Here is a 14,723-nt window from a genome sequence, read left to right as displayed (position 1 = left end):
TCTGCAAGAATTCCTTGCTGTGTGATAGGCACTATGCAACTGCCATAGTTTTGCACTGAAACATGAAATATGACTAGACCCACAGGAAACTAGAACCTTCATTACTTCTGTTATATTTGCCACCATGCAATCACTATGCTCTGCTGTATTCCTCAGTTATTCCAGGAACCACCTGGATTGACACCATTTGTTGTTGTAGCTGACAACATGTACTGGACCACAGTCAGTAATAAGCCCAAGGTTCTTCTGCTGAAGGTAAGAGAAAGGTGATAAGGCAAAAAGTGGTCTGCCAGGTAATGGAAAGGCTCAGACTTCTACTAACCCTGCAATGAACTCTTTCAGCAGGTACTACCTAGCACAGACAAAACTTTATTTTCCATTTCTTTGTCCTTCCTGTCCACCCCTACCGATCCATAAAAGTGCACAGGCAGTTAGGATATCTGTCAGTTAAACCCTAAAATTAGTTTCATACTTAAAGATGCACTGAAGTGCTTTTCTGGACCAGTGCCAGATGCTCAGCATCTTACAAGATCAAGTTCATATTTATGAGTGCTTCATAAGTGAAGAAAATCATAAAATTGAATGGTTTCATTCCCATAAAAAGGAAATATGAAACACTCAGTGAAAAGTAACCATGTGTTAAGCGCTCAGAGAATATTTTTTCCTTTGTTAATTAAGCAAAAATTTCATCTGGGTGGGGCATTTCCTGGCAGCTAATGTTCAGATGAGAGTCATGAGTTTTAATTGCCACTTAAATCTAGGGCATGTTATTGAGCAAACAGGTGGAGCATATCCACTTTGAATGTATGCAAACAGCTTTATTTATTGTAGATATGAGAATGAGTTTTCTGATTGGTTTCTTTTTATTCCAAGCAAGTTGTGGCCAATTGCAGCCAATGCAGATTTTCTGGGTGGGATATAACACTGTTTACATAGAGAAACATTTCAAAGAGAACCCTTACTGTTTTAAAATCTGTACTAGTGTGAAAGAAAAACTACCAAGCAAGCATATTGCATTTATATCTGTTAGAAATGAGGGTTATTAATTGACATATGTGGCTGAAAATAATCTATTTAAGACTGACGGGAATCACTGGCAACCATTTCTAGGCTGACAGTGCATGATATAAAGGTTGGTTAGGAATCAGCTATTAAAGTATCTGAAAATCAGTATCCAATCTATGTACTGGGATCTGGAAAACAAATCAGTGTTTTATATTCAGTGTTTTACATTCCTGTTTCTAGCATACAGAGAAAGGGAGAATGCATTTCTGAAATATATTCAGTTTTATTCTAATAGTAAGCAGTTAGCAATTAAGAAAGCTTTCTCTCCTTTGAATCACCTACCAATACAAAAAAATAAAAAATAAAAAAAGTCATGTAAACAGCTCTCAGAGTCAACATACTAGTTCACTGAATTTTTAAATGAAGTAGTAGGAGACGATATGCAATCTATTTCACCTATTTGGGGCAAGTCTGGAAAGCACTTCTGAGCAAAGGATGTAGATGTAAATTGGATGTGTCTTCAACCTTTTAGTTTATACTTCTGATTTTCAGTTATCAAAACCCTTGATTCCTTCATCAGTATGAATATGTGAAAGGTGGAAGTTGACCCTTGCCTATGTTAGTGTTGTCAAGCTTTGTGACATGTATCACTTTAATCATGACACCTGAAACTGTGAAGTTTACAACGCAGACTCACACATCAGCTTACAAAGGACTGCATCTGATGTTCTTTCATCTGACTAACATAAGACAAGTTTGCAAAAACATTTACCACTATGCTTTTCTCTTGCATAAATATATATATACATTTTGCTATATCCAACATTTCTTCAAGAATAGTAATGCTTGTTCCTATTACACAGAGTATTAAAAGGATGTTATTTTTTGAAAGGAAAGTGATATCCAATTTATGAAATAAAGCTTATGCATTAAAAAAATGGTTGTTGTTCTTAGGGTTGTTTGTTTGTTTGTTTTTCCCAATAACATGAATTGTAAATAGTTAGTGGAGAATTGAGCCCTGTCAGGTAGAAAAAAAAAATTGAACCCAAATTCCTGTGGTAATCACATGAATGTTGCGAAAAAGAGATCACCACTTTTGCTACATTTTTATATGGGAAATGACCTGTGAGATGTACTTTGAGAATATGCTTGTGTGCCTGTAGGTCATCTTGAGTGTTTACGTCTATACTGGGTTTGGTTTGAAGACAATGTCAGCTATAGGAAATGAGATAAGCTAATGTCTAAACCACAAACAAAAGGGAAGGACTAACTTAAAGACCACTTTTGTGATTCAAAGCAAGCCAGGATATATTAGGGAATTCAGGAACTATAAAACAGAGGGCCAAAGGCAAGAGCATGGTTAGAGGCCAAACAGATGATCGGTTAAATAGGGAGTCATAGCACTGAAAATGACCGTGGAAGAGAAGCAAGAAAGAAACAGAGGGATGCAAAGCGGTTATAAGTATAAATAACATCTGGAACAACAGGAAGCATGGAGAGCAAATGGTATGGAAAGGGAGTATCAATGAGGATCTCAACCAAAGAATTGTTCTCCAGGAAATCTATGTCATCCAAAGAGTCCTTGTCAAGGCATTAGCTTAGCAATTTTGGCTTGGGATAGGGTCAATTTCTACGTGTGAAGAGTAATAGCCAATGATGGATTCTTTGCAGACAGTAAAAGTATTTCTATATAAGAAATATAAACAAACAAAAAAAAGGGATGTTGAAGTCAATTTATTCTTAGTAACAAGTGGCTACTGACTCTCACTGTGGTAGGCAGAACATAACTTTTTAATACAGCCTGAAAAATGTTCCAATTTACATCTGCTTAGAATATAACCAAAATTCATAACTTTATACCAGGAAACATAATAGCAGAATTAGAACAGTACTTCAGAAAGGTGGTTACAATGGTAGACTTGAGTTACCAAAAGAAAACAATCTTAATTACAGTGAACTTTATCTTTGACATGAGTTTTAAAATTACCTCTCTCCTCCTTCCCTAAAGAGTGAATTAATTTAGTTTTGTCATATATCTTAATAGGATTTGTTTCTCAGTAAGGCTTTTTTAATCAGAGCTCATATTTGAAGGTGACAATAACAGTTTTCAATGAGGAGGGATAAAACCAAATCATGAGGAGCTATTGTTAGGACACAATGACAAAAATAAGTGTTTTTCAAAAGAAGGAATATATAAAAAAAATGTGGACATTAATGTTACACAAAAAGAAAGTGGAGATCTTAGAAAACATTTGAACAATTTAAAGTTTGAGAATCTGTTTCACATTTTTCACTTTAAAGTGTCTTCATTCATTAAGGCAATTGCTAATTGTTTATTAAAAATTTTGAGACTTTAAAAACTATTGCTGTTCTTTGGGACATAGATCCCCCATGAGAAAACGGAACTTTTATTTAATTATTTATTGAAAATAAAAAATAATGAGTGATGAGAGCTATTTGGATCTTTGTTTTCAAGTCATTAATTTTGCCTAAGAATTAAAATTAAAATCATTATATAGGTTACAATAATGGGTTGATAATCTCTCTTGGTGTTCTATTTGAATGTACAACATGAGGAACAATTTGAAATGAATAAAAATATGGCATGATGAGAACCAGGTATTACTGAACGCCAGAAAAAATCTTTAAACAATAGCCAAACATAGAGATTGCTTTAATGGTACCATATCTGAAGAACCGTTTCAGCAGAATGCAATTGGGATAAAGATGCTGCTTTAGCATTGTAAGGCCATTTGAAGAAAATATATTTTGGTGTTTAATAGCTAGGCTATTTAAAATGATGTCACTTTCAAAAAGAAAAGCTGAATTATCTTGTGTTTCGATAGTGGACTAAGATGGATATAAGACAGATCTTCCAATGCTTAAAAGGATGTGGCAATAATAGAAAAAATCATTTTGGGTAGAAAAGTATGGAAAAAAAACGGGACAGAAAAAAATCAATTCCTTGAAATATATTTCACCTCAAAGTAGAGTTCTATATATTTTGCTTCTTTTAGAAGACTTGACCAAAGGCTTTAGCTTATGCTAGCTGTCTAAAAATTAATTGTCTCAGACCCTGTTCCCCTAGAACACAGGAGAAAAATGAGCTGATGAAAAACATACCAAAGAGATAAAATCTACTTTCAGACAGGAAACATACCATCTTAATCCTTCCTCACCCCTAACTTCTGAAGGCAATACAAGTTGTTACAACTGTTATGTTACAAAATTAGGTACAAAATTATCAGTGTTCAAATTGTCTCTGGTTATCTGCACCAGTTTCCATCATGTACTGTTTTTTGCTAAGACACTTAATAAATTTCTTCATAGTATCTTGTACAATGACATGTTTTGGATTTGGCATTTGTATTCCCAAGTCACTGCTACATGTGATGAGCCCTGCTTTCAAGAAAATGACTGAACATCTGCCTGCTGATAGGAAGTAGTGAATGAATTCCTAGTTTTGTTTTCCTTGTGTGCATAGCTTTTGCTTTATCTATTAAACTGCTTATCTCAGACCACAAGTTCTCACATTTTTATCTTCCCAATGCTTTTCATCACTGCTGGGTGTGAGTGAGCAGCCATGTAGGGCTGAGCTGCCTGCCAGGTTTCACCCACAACACACCGAGGTGAAATGATCTGGATGATCAGCTGAAATGATTAGAAACAGCTTTTAAAAATATGATGTAACACAATATAATTATCTGTATCAATGTCAAATAAGATTGCAAATTTAATGGCTTGATTTTTACATGTTATTACAAGTCAGTCTAACTACTGTTTTCACCCCCTTTATTCTGAAGACTTAATTTTATCACATATTGTTTATAGAGAGGGTATGTGCTAGCCTAACCAGCTGTGACATGTGAAGTGAAGGCAGCAGAGCCGTACCTAGAGAAAGTCTTGTGGCTGGTTCACACAGGTGACTTCTCACTTCTCCACAGAGGAGTGTTTCATACAGACTCATCACTGCATGTGCATGATATGACACTGCTTACATCATCTGTATAAAGTATCACAGAGCAAGACTGTTTTCAAAGTTGGCTCAATGCTCTATACTTAAGCCCTTTTCACCAAAAATAGCTGTTTTTTCCTCTTATGAACACTTCTGGTAATGGGCCTTTTGAAGATTTTTAACTTACTCTATTTTATTACTTGCAACATAGTAGTCTTGAAATGGGGAACATTTAAGTTAACCATGACCTTTTTTAATCTTACAGTTTAAGGTTCATCTCTGTACTAGTTTTTAAGCATGTTGTCTCTTATTATTCAACTAGTATGTGATTCTTTTGTCCTAAATTTATCCTTGCCCACATAGCTCCCTTTGCAAGATAAGTACGTAGTTGCAGTTGTTCTTAATATCCATATTTTAGACACTCCTCAGGAGTTTTGTCTTTGTCCATTGACTAGGTAAATCACTTTACACAATATGCCTAACTTTTATATAGTTAGCAGGATAACCATTCTTAAACTCTTTTCTGGAAAGCTGAAGCTTTCCAAAGTTTTTCTTTTTCCCTTTCTTTTTCCAATCTTGTATGCATTTTTTCTCCCTCTCATAGGCATTAATTTCTCTGCAGGCTCTTCCTTCACTGTTATTGATAATTTATTGACTTGAAAAGAGTTGAAGGGATTTATTTCTTGCTTCTTTCCTGCTATGTATTTGGCATATGCTACTTTTTGCTTTTGCAGCACTTTATTTAACGTTTGTGTAAAGAAACAGAACCAAGTGCTACAAAACAAAGAGCATTCATGAGAATGCTTTTTCTTCTAATAGTATTACAGTGAAGTTGGATAGGTATTACTTTTAACGATAAATTCTTTCCAGAGGACTTTTTTTTATCATCTCATTTTTCTATAACTTTCACCTGAATTTTATATAGATAGAACTCTTAAAATAACCTGGCTTTTTCAAAAATGGAATTCGGCTAAAGAATTGAAATGGTAGTATTTGTTGAGGAATAAGGTAGGGACACAATTGAACTATACCGATATTAGCACATTGGCATCCATATGTTGATTTACTGAAATCTTCATATCCTTTTTTAGTTATAGAATATTTTTAGCAAAGTTATTTTTAAAAATTCTGTTTTTATTATTAGTGTTTCAAAAATCTGCTTCTGGTTATGTTTATTGTTACTATTACTGTAAGCACATGCTTCACAAATCATGTTAAAAAGACAAAATATGTACAATAAAAATAAAAATCTGTCAAAGCAAGAACAAAAGGCTCTAAACTTGATATCTCATTTCTAAGGCTCTGTAAGCAATTTCCTTTTACTGCTTGATAATTGTCTGTTCCATGTTTCTTTTTAGAGTACAATAGAGGGGTTATGGAAATCACAAGGTCTTTAAATATAACAGCAAATGTTGTTTATATTATCAATGGTCTATAGCATCACCTATTTGCAAGGTTGTTCAACTGTGGTGTGTAGGAATGAAAATAGAATTTTCACTCATAGAATGGAACAGCAATTAAAAAGTCATTTTCTGTGGAATTACATCTAGTATGCTTTTACTTAGGCTAAATTTTGGAAGACTTCAAAGTTTTTGCTAGTCATTGCTAGGTAAGGAAAAGTAACTTTTAATGGAGCTAAGTGATTCTAACAGTTTCTCTGATGAAATGCGTTATTTCATCATGTGTCTTATTGTGTTATGAGAAAGATATCCAAAATTTGATAGGATTTGGTCAGGAATACCTTACTTATTACAGAAGAGGGGAAAGGTTAAGACAGAACTAAAATGTTAATTGATGTGGCCAGCATTGATTCAGCTGTGAGACAGATTGATCCATAAGGAGGGGAAACATAAAGAGACACAGGTTACACGGACATGGACTGTGAATAAAGAACTATGACCAAACAAATGATATAGTGGGCTAAACAGGGAAAACCCTGGCGTGAGATAGGTTGTTTTCAGATTGGGTAGAGAAAAGAGAAAATGACTTGGTGAGAAACAGGAAGCAGACAGAAATTATTCTTTCTGAGGAAGGAAGGATACTGGCAGAGACACACTAGAAAGGAAAGGTTACCAAACTAGGAAGCTGAGGAGGAGAGAGCCCTAATGGGGACTGGGTAAATGGGGTCTGGAACGAGCAGCCTGAAGAAAAGAACACTGCAATACATATTTGTATTAGGAGAGGTTCTAACATATAATACTTAAAATAACAAAGAGTCCTACGACAATTCTTGGCAGTTTGACAAGCGCTACGCATATATGGAAAAAAGACTGGACTCTGGTGCTCTGTGCTGGAACCTTCAACACACAAGCTAAATGTGTCGGATGATAGGAGGGTTAAACACAGACTAGGGTGGACTGCAAGGTAGGAAGAGAATGCTGTATTTGCTCAAAGTGCACAGCAAACAATGTACAGCTCTGTATATACACCTATTGTGTCTCAATTTCTGTCGATCAATGCATTTGCACAAAGGCTGTCTCAAGGTTCACTGGCAAATTCCAGAGTTTTCTAACTTTGAAACAATGTTCTGACAGTTCTTTTAGTGAAGTGTTACAATATTTTTATATAAGCAATATTTAAAGGAAATGTATTTCTCTAATACTATTATTACCCAGAATTGACTTTTTCATGCTGAAAACTAGGACGATGTAATCTATCTGCTGGAGAGCTTGTCACTCAAAGCATCAGTCCTATAAAAAGCTCTTATGGGATTTTTACATTTAAAGGCTGAGGGGTGTACCATCTCCTACAATTGTTAAAGAGCTTAAGATATATAGTCAGAGAACATCTTTCTAACAGTTGTACACCAGCCTAAGCCTCTAATAGAGCTATTCAAGAAACAGCCTACAGTAACTTCAGAAACATTTGGGTCAGCATGGTTCCTCGGGGAACCATAGAAATTTCTGGATGCCCAAAAGACAAATTGCCACTGATACTAGCTGGAAGTGCTTCAGCAGAGCTATGCTGAAACAACACATCTCTACTCAGCCACAGTAATAGAGTCTGATATCAATGCGATCAAACACCACTGGAACCAAGAAGACTGGCTAACTCTGTCAACTGTGTTAACTAGGTTAGTTTGCTTGTGCCTGAGAAACACCAGCTTCTTGGATCCAGACTTGATTTTTTATATTACAGATAACAACAACAACAAAACACAAGGAACAACAACAGAAAAAAAAATCATCAAATATTAAGTCCATATATATAGTTCAATATATAGTCCATTTCTTTCTAAGGAAGCTGTAATCCATTTTAAGGGAAAGACAAATAAGTTTCACTAATTCTATATTCTCATCTATGGCATATCTTTTCCTCAGTAGTATCTGCTAAAAAGAAGTCAAACGGAAAACAACCCAAACCACCCCATCCAATGAAGATGAAGATCAAAATGAAGATCAAAACAGCACTGCCCCAATGTACAAAGTTCCTTCTCAAGCTCAGGTCTTTGTTCAGAGAAAATCCATCTGTGATCCTGCTAGCAAGTTGAAATTAATCTAACTCCTGGTAAGATTTGATCTCGGGTAGATCTGTAAACCTTGACTCATGCTGAAGTTTATGAATATCCAGCTCTAACTTCTGAATCTAAACACACACTTGTGTTTTGAAAATCCAGGGAAATAGGTCCTTGCTTTGTCACTGACTGTGAGTGATTAAAGTATAAGATTAAGCTAGTTCTAGAATAATCTTTTCAGTAAAATATGAGAAAAAGAACAAGCAGGTGCATCTGCGAGTACCTAAAGTAAAGGGAGCTATGATAGCAAAGACAAATGTTGGAGAAATGGGTCACACTAGGGGCCTATGAGTGCATGAAGTTGTAGGAATGTGTGCACACATGCGTGTGTGTGCACGCATACCTGTGTTTGTGTGATTACAATACCTTGAGGTTAGCTACAGAACAGCATTTAGAAATTTGTTGTTTCTCAACATTTCATAACAACTTAGTGTTATTGTTTATCTGTTGCACTAATACAGGTTTTGAATGTATAGTCCATTCATTGTTGTCTAATAATATATCATTAACAAATCAATAAAATGCTTCAATCATGATTTGGCTGAAGCTATGTAAACTGAGTAGTTTTCTCCTGTGACAGTCACATTCCTTTAGAAAGAATAAAAATTCAGTTTGGAAGGCTGTAATATACAGTTTACATAATTACTTTTTTTTTTTCCCCCTCATACTAAGGGAAACGGAATGCAGGTAAAGTCTGTTAAATCAAAGAAAGGCATTGAATAAGACTAACAAATTCTTTGTGGTGAGGCACAAGACAGGAAAAGAACACATAAATATGGTAAAAAGTATTTTAGTATTTCTTCTATATAAATGCAAAACAAATGAAATAACAGAACCCTTTATGGGTTTCTGTTATAATGTAGAAAATCTGTTATGGTATTTGTATTATCCTTTCAATGATTACATATCTTTTGAAAAGGAACATAGAAACATTAATGACAATGTATGTGCTATTTATTCACAGAAGAAAAAAAGGCAGTTAGGGTAGAGACTATAGCTATATGTTTTGTATAGCCAGGTTCATAATTAACGTCTCAAAGTTCAGAAGATCCTTCAGCTGTCTTTAAAGTGAATACTGCAATTTAATTTCCAGAAAATCTCCATTCTTAACCTCTTCCTGAGCAATCAAATTGCCTTTCAGGTTTGCTTACTTAAAAATGACCTGAGTTATTCAGTTATTCTGAACCTGAAGGGCCCTTTGCTATGCTTAAAAATGGAAGGTCTAAGAGTGTGTAACTCTTCACTAAAATGAGACACTACAGTTTAAAAAAAAAAAAAAAAAGGTCAAGTCCTATATGCTGTATGTCAAGTTCTTTCTTGTTTCTTGTTAATCCCTTCTTGTATTGGAAACTCCTTTAGAGAGCTCCAGGACTGATCTCATATTAACCAAGAGATAAATACACCACAGAAATGAATTTTGCAATAGTCAAATTGGGTGTTAGCCACTGATATCATCGGAACATGATTGATTTCTATCACAAAGCAACCGATCTGCCATGACTAGTTTTCACAATGGCAGAAAATTACCTAATTCTTTTTCCTTAGGAGTTGTTTAGAGCTGAAGAAGGGGTGATACGCACTGGACTGAGATTAGTTTTTGAAGTTGTATGGCAGAATACCTAGAAGTCTTCAAAGAAATATCAACATAATTTTCAGCAAATCAGGAAGCTGCAGCTACTTACAAAGAATTTACTACTACTACTAATAATAATAATTTAGGTATAAAAATTACAAAAATGAAATTACCTTTAACTTTCTGCTTAGGATCAGCCTAAATAAAGCTGCAGCACCAAAGTGGCTGCTTGATATTTGCAGCCAACACAACTTGAGCTCCTACCAGATGACTTAGCTGTTTGACAAATTTGTAGGGAGGATTGATGTAGTTTATGTGCAGCCTCAAGAACAATAAGCTTATGATGTCTATGCTACTGAAATAATTGGAACATCGATTTAGTGGTTTTGAACAGAAATTATGAGTAAGTTGAGGATCTTAATGTACCCACATTAATGAATAGGTTGTTCAGATTATAGTATTTTCTGAACAGATGCTTAAGACTGTCAATAAGAGGGCAGCCTTTTAAGATTTTCTTTGGCTGAAAGACCAATTCCTAATTATGTCTCTGACTTGAGGCATTTTGGCTTATATTCACTAAAGTTCTGAAGCGCTGAGTAAAATCAAAATCTAAAGCTTTCATAATCTGCACAAGACAAAAACGGAAATAAATATGGAAATGAACCAAAATTAGCAGACGGGAGAAATCTGTGCCATAATTCTCCCTCCCCTGGGTTGACTTGGAGATGTTTTCCTTTTATCTCCTTCCTGAGATTTTGTTGAGAGGGAGGCATTCAGCTTTTCCATTCTAAATGTTACTAATGCTTGAAATACGCTGCTTTAAAGTGAAACAGCTTAAAAACTTTATAAGCAGATCCAGAAATGAAGTGTCATAGTATACAGGAAGTAATGCAGTTTAAAAAAAAAAAAAAAAAGCACAAGCTACAAACAAACAAAAAACCAAACTCACCCAGCTCTAACATACATGGGTGTCCTTCCTGAGGTCTGAAAAAAACCACCACAAAAAACAACAAGTAGTACAAATCAAATTGAAAAGCCTTTGATAGATTTATTAGACTTCGCTTAGACTCATCTGAAAATGAATATTGCACTATATTGCATCACCTTAATAAAATACTACCTCTCTAAGCAAAGAATTTTCATTTTATATAGTGATAATGTTCTAGAATGATTCCACAGAGTCAACGCAGACTTTTGATCTTTTGGAAGGTTTGACACTGAGAACAGATGTGCTCAGTACCTGAGAGTTATTACATTAAGGCTTTTTTTTTTTTTAAGTCAACAGTTACAGGCATATTGAGTGCTGTAGTTGATTTCACTGTCATTGCATTTCTACAGCTTAAACATTATAATATGTATTTTCAGTTAACACTTCAAGGGAGAAATTTACGGCAATTTCAGATGTGCCATGCCAAAGCTCCTGTGTGTTTGTCTGCTTCATGCTACAGGAGAGAAGTACTTGCACAGTCATCATTTTAATCAGTTCTTGCTCAGCTATTGTCTGTATTAGTTGCTTTCCTCTCCAGAAACACAGACTTGTCTATCATGATGATTTTAAAATGCACATTTACAACTAGAAGGACTTGATCTAGAAGCACGTTATAAAATATTATCAGTATACAACCTATCAAATTCTTAAGACATTCATCTTGTTTCAACTCATGTCTGCTTTGTGTTCATTTTCAATTACTCATCTAAACAGTTTCTTATGACAGTAGGGGGAAGACTCTAGAAAAAGGGTCTGAAATTCTTAGCTATGACAGCATAGAGGTTGCACTCTGTTCAAAAATCACTTGGTTTTGTGTTTATCAGTGCACTCCTGTTGTTTTTTTGTTCCCCTCCATATGTCTGTTTTAGTCAATGATTCTTTTTCTGTCCATCATTATATTATTAACTCTTTAGGACAGACAGCATCCTTTGTTCTTCCCCTTCTTTAGTGTATAATCTATGAGCTATTGCTGAGACCACCCAACAGTACTTCTGCAGAACTGTTGTCAGATGAGTCATCCATACTGCATTATTGTATTAAATTCAATCTCCTGCAGAAAAAGGAAAGCAAAATATATGGTTTCTTTAAAGAAGAATACAGAATTTGATTTCAAGCTTTCTTATGCCCTTTAAGGATTGGAAAAAGAGAAAGAAGTATTTATCTAGTAGTTATTAAGTATTTTTATTCATATGCACGATTAAACTCTTGTTCATTATAGGACTTACAATATTTTAACTAAGTAGGTTAAGAAAATAATATAATTCTTTTTCTGGTATGTGTCTCTGTGAAGTGTCAAAACCTCGGTTCATTGCATGCAGCCTGGTGGTAGTTACTACAGCTTCAGATGTGGTGAAAAAAGTAGGAAATAGTTTGAAAATGTCATTCCAGTCATAGGAATAGAATTACAGAAAGACTTTGTAAGAATGCAAGTTTTTTAAACCTTCATCCTGAATTATAAAAGCTGTGACAGTACCTTAGGAAAAACTAGTGTTACTTTGTGTTATCCATATGTACACATGTACAGTGTCAGAAGGGCATTTCTTTATCAGGGTTGACATTAGTACATTCAAACAGAGTCTGTCTCAAGGAACATTACTAGGGACTCATCTAACAGATTACGTTTTAGTAATACATTGTAAAGACAGAACAAAGAAAAAGCACCATGATGTGACTGGTAATTTTTACCATTAAAATGTGTTTTTTTATGCATATATATGTAATAATGTACAGCAAGATTGTCTGGGGCTTATGTCAGCTCTTCATATTTACAACAGGAAGCTACCTAAAGCAAGTAGGTAAGTGAAGTTGACCATGAGGTAGCTCCCATTCATTTTAGCTAAATTTATTCCAGCATCATGATATGTCTTTTGGGAGACTTCAGAACAACAGTGGGTAGAAGACTGTGCTCTAAATGGCAGATCTTGTGGTTCAATTTTGTTCTGTTTTGTCCTCCTTTACTTTTGAATATACGGAGAATGCTGCTTTAATCAGCATCATTATCCTGTAGTTTTCTATTTCTTTTCTATTTTCTATTTTTTTCTATTTTCTATTCTGTTGTGTAAATACTTCACTATGGCTGTTCTAATTATAATGACTAGCAAACAAGTGTCCTGTTTGGTAAATTAGAGAACCTTAAAACCACCACATTTTCTCTGTAGAATGCCTCTCTTTTTTCCACTATGCTTTCAATATTTTGTCTATATGACAAATCTATAAGTAAGGTATATCTAAGCTTACACTGTATTTAATTTTCCTGTTTGTTTTTCTTACCCTTATCCAGTTTCATCTGCCTAATCTAATCTTCAGCATCCTTTCAAAATGCTCCTCTTTCCTATCCACTCTCCCTGTTATGCACAATATTAATATAGTTTTATTGATAATGTCTATATGATTCTCTACTCATACCACCAGAGTGCTCAGCTTTGGAAACATGCATTACAGGTAGGTCTAAGGTCAGCAGTAAAGTCTCCTGAGCATTTTCCACCTCCAATTACAATCAACTCCTCAACTAAGTGCACAGCCAAACTCCAGCTGTCAGGCAGAAGAAATTCTGAGAGTGAAGGTCACCACTCTAGAGAAAATTTTTTATGTGGTGAACAGACAGGCTCAATCAGGGAATAACTAACTATGACAGATAAGGTGGTCTTACCAGGCACATTGTCAATGAGCAAGTCCTTTGTTGAAGCCTACACATGCTAGATGGAGAAAATCAAAGTGGGGGCTCTGCATCATTTTTCTAATTGCAACAGGCAATGATGGGGGAGATGCAAAAATGTGTCCTTTTTAAAATCTAAGGGGCAAACAATGAGCATTCATAATTATATGACTCTTGGAATTCTGGGATAAAATGTGCTATCCTAACTTTGGCAATATTATTAAAAATGCAGAAAATAGTGCAATTTGAAGACAGTAAAATGTAACACAAAGTAAGCCTGGCAATAATAATGTAATTGAATTTTCTTCATAGACACCAACAGTTAGCATATTGAGAGAATAGCTGACTCCAAATAGCTTATCTGCTTTCAAACACATTTTGTTTCCACCTTAGAAAAATATCTTCTTTAATATTCTTGAATTTATTTAATTTCTTTGTCAATTTTCAAACATTACAGAACAGTGCCTTCCAATGATACAGGAAGGCCTTCCTCTGAAACTTTTTTTTGACTACTGCTTTTCCTAAAACACTGACAATCAGATAACTCCGAACTCTTGCTTGTCTCAGAACCAGAACAAAAATTCCATCATAGTGGAATATGATTTCTCCCCTGTCCCAGCTCCATGCCATTCCCTCGGGTCCTGTCACTGTCCCCAGAGAGCAGAGCTCAGTGCCTGCCCCTCCACTCCCCTCATGAGGAAGCTGCAGGCCACCATGAGGCCTCCCCTCAGCCTCCTCTGCTCTGGGCTGAAAAAACCAAAGGACTTCAGCCACTCCTCATGTGTCTTCCCCTCTAGACTCTTCACCATTTTCTTAGCCCTTCTTTGGACACACTTTAATTGTTTTATGTCCTTCTTATACAGTGGCAGCCCTCTAATTTTAATTTGTCAAGCTCTCTCTGTATGGCATCTCTGCCCTGGCTGGAGTCAACAGCTCCTCCTAATTTAGTGTTGTCCACAAACTTACTTAGTATATGTTTGAGTCTTGCATCCAAGTAATTTATGAAAACATTAGAGAAACAGCCCTAAAATG

At 35.2% G+C, this 14,723-nt stretch overlaps 1 long non-coding RNA gene across 2 annotated transcripts in view; it reads right to left on the bottom strand.

The window, feature by feature from the left end:
* LOC308195083 overlaps nucleotides 1-14,723 on the bottom strand; it is a 252,908-nt gene that overhangs the window by 53,744 nt on the left and 184,441 nt on the right. For both annotated transcript variants that reach the window (XR_013951253.1, XR_013951254.1), the window contains one exon: nucleotides 10,997-11,031. This is a non-coding gene — a long non-coding RNA (uncharacterized lncRNA). The remainder of the gene's footprint in view (nucleotides 1-10,996; nucleotides 11,032-14,723) is intronic.

The sequence above is a fragment of the Anser brachyrhynchus genome (genome assembly GCF_964034855.1).
Source record: "Anser brachyrhynchus genome assembly, chromosome: 4".
Taxonomy (NCBI): Eukaryota; Metazoa; Chordata; class Aves; order Anseriformes; family Anatidae; genus Anser; species Anser brachyrhynchus.
Note: the sequence above shows the minus strand (reverse complement) of the source record. Positions and strands in the feature narration are given on the sequence as shown.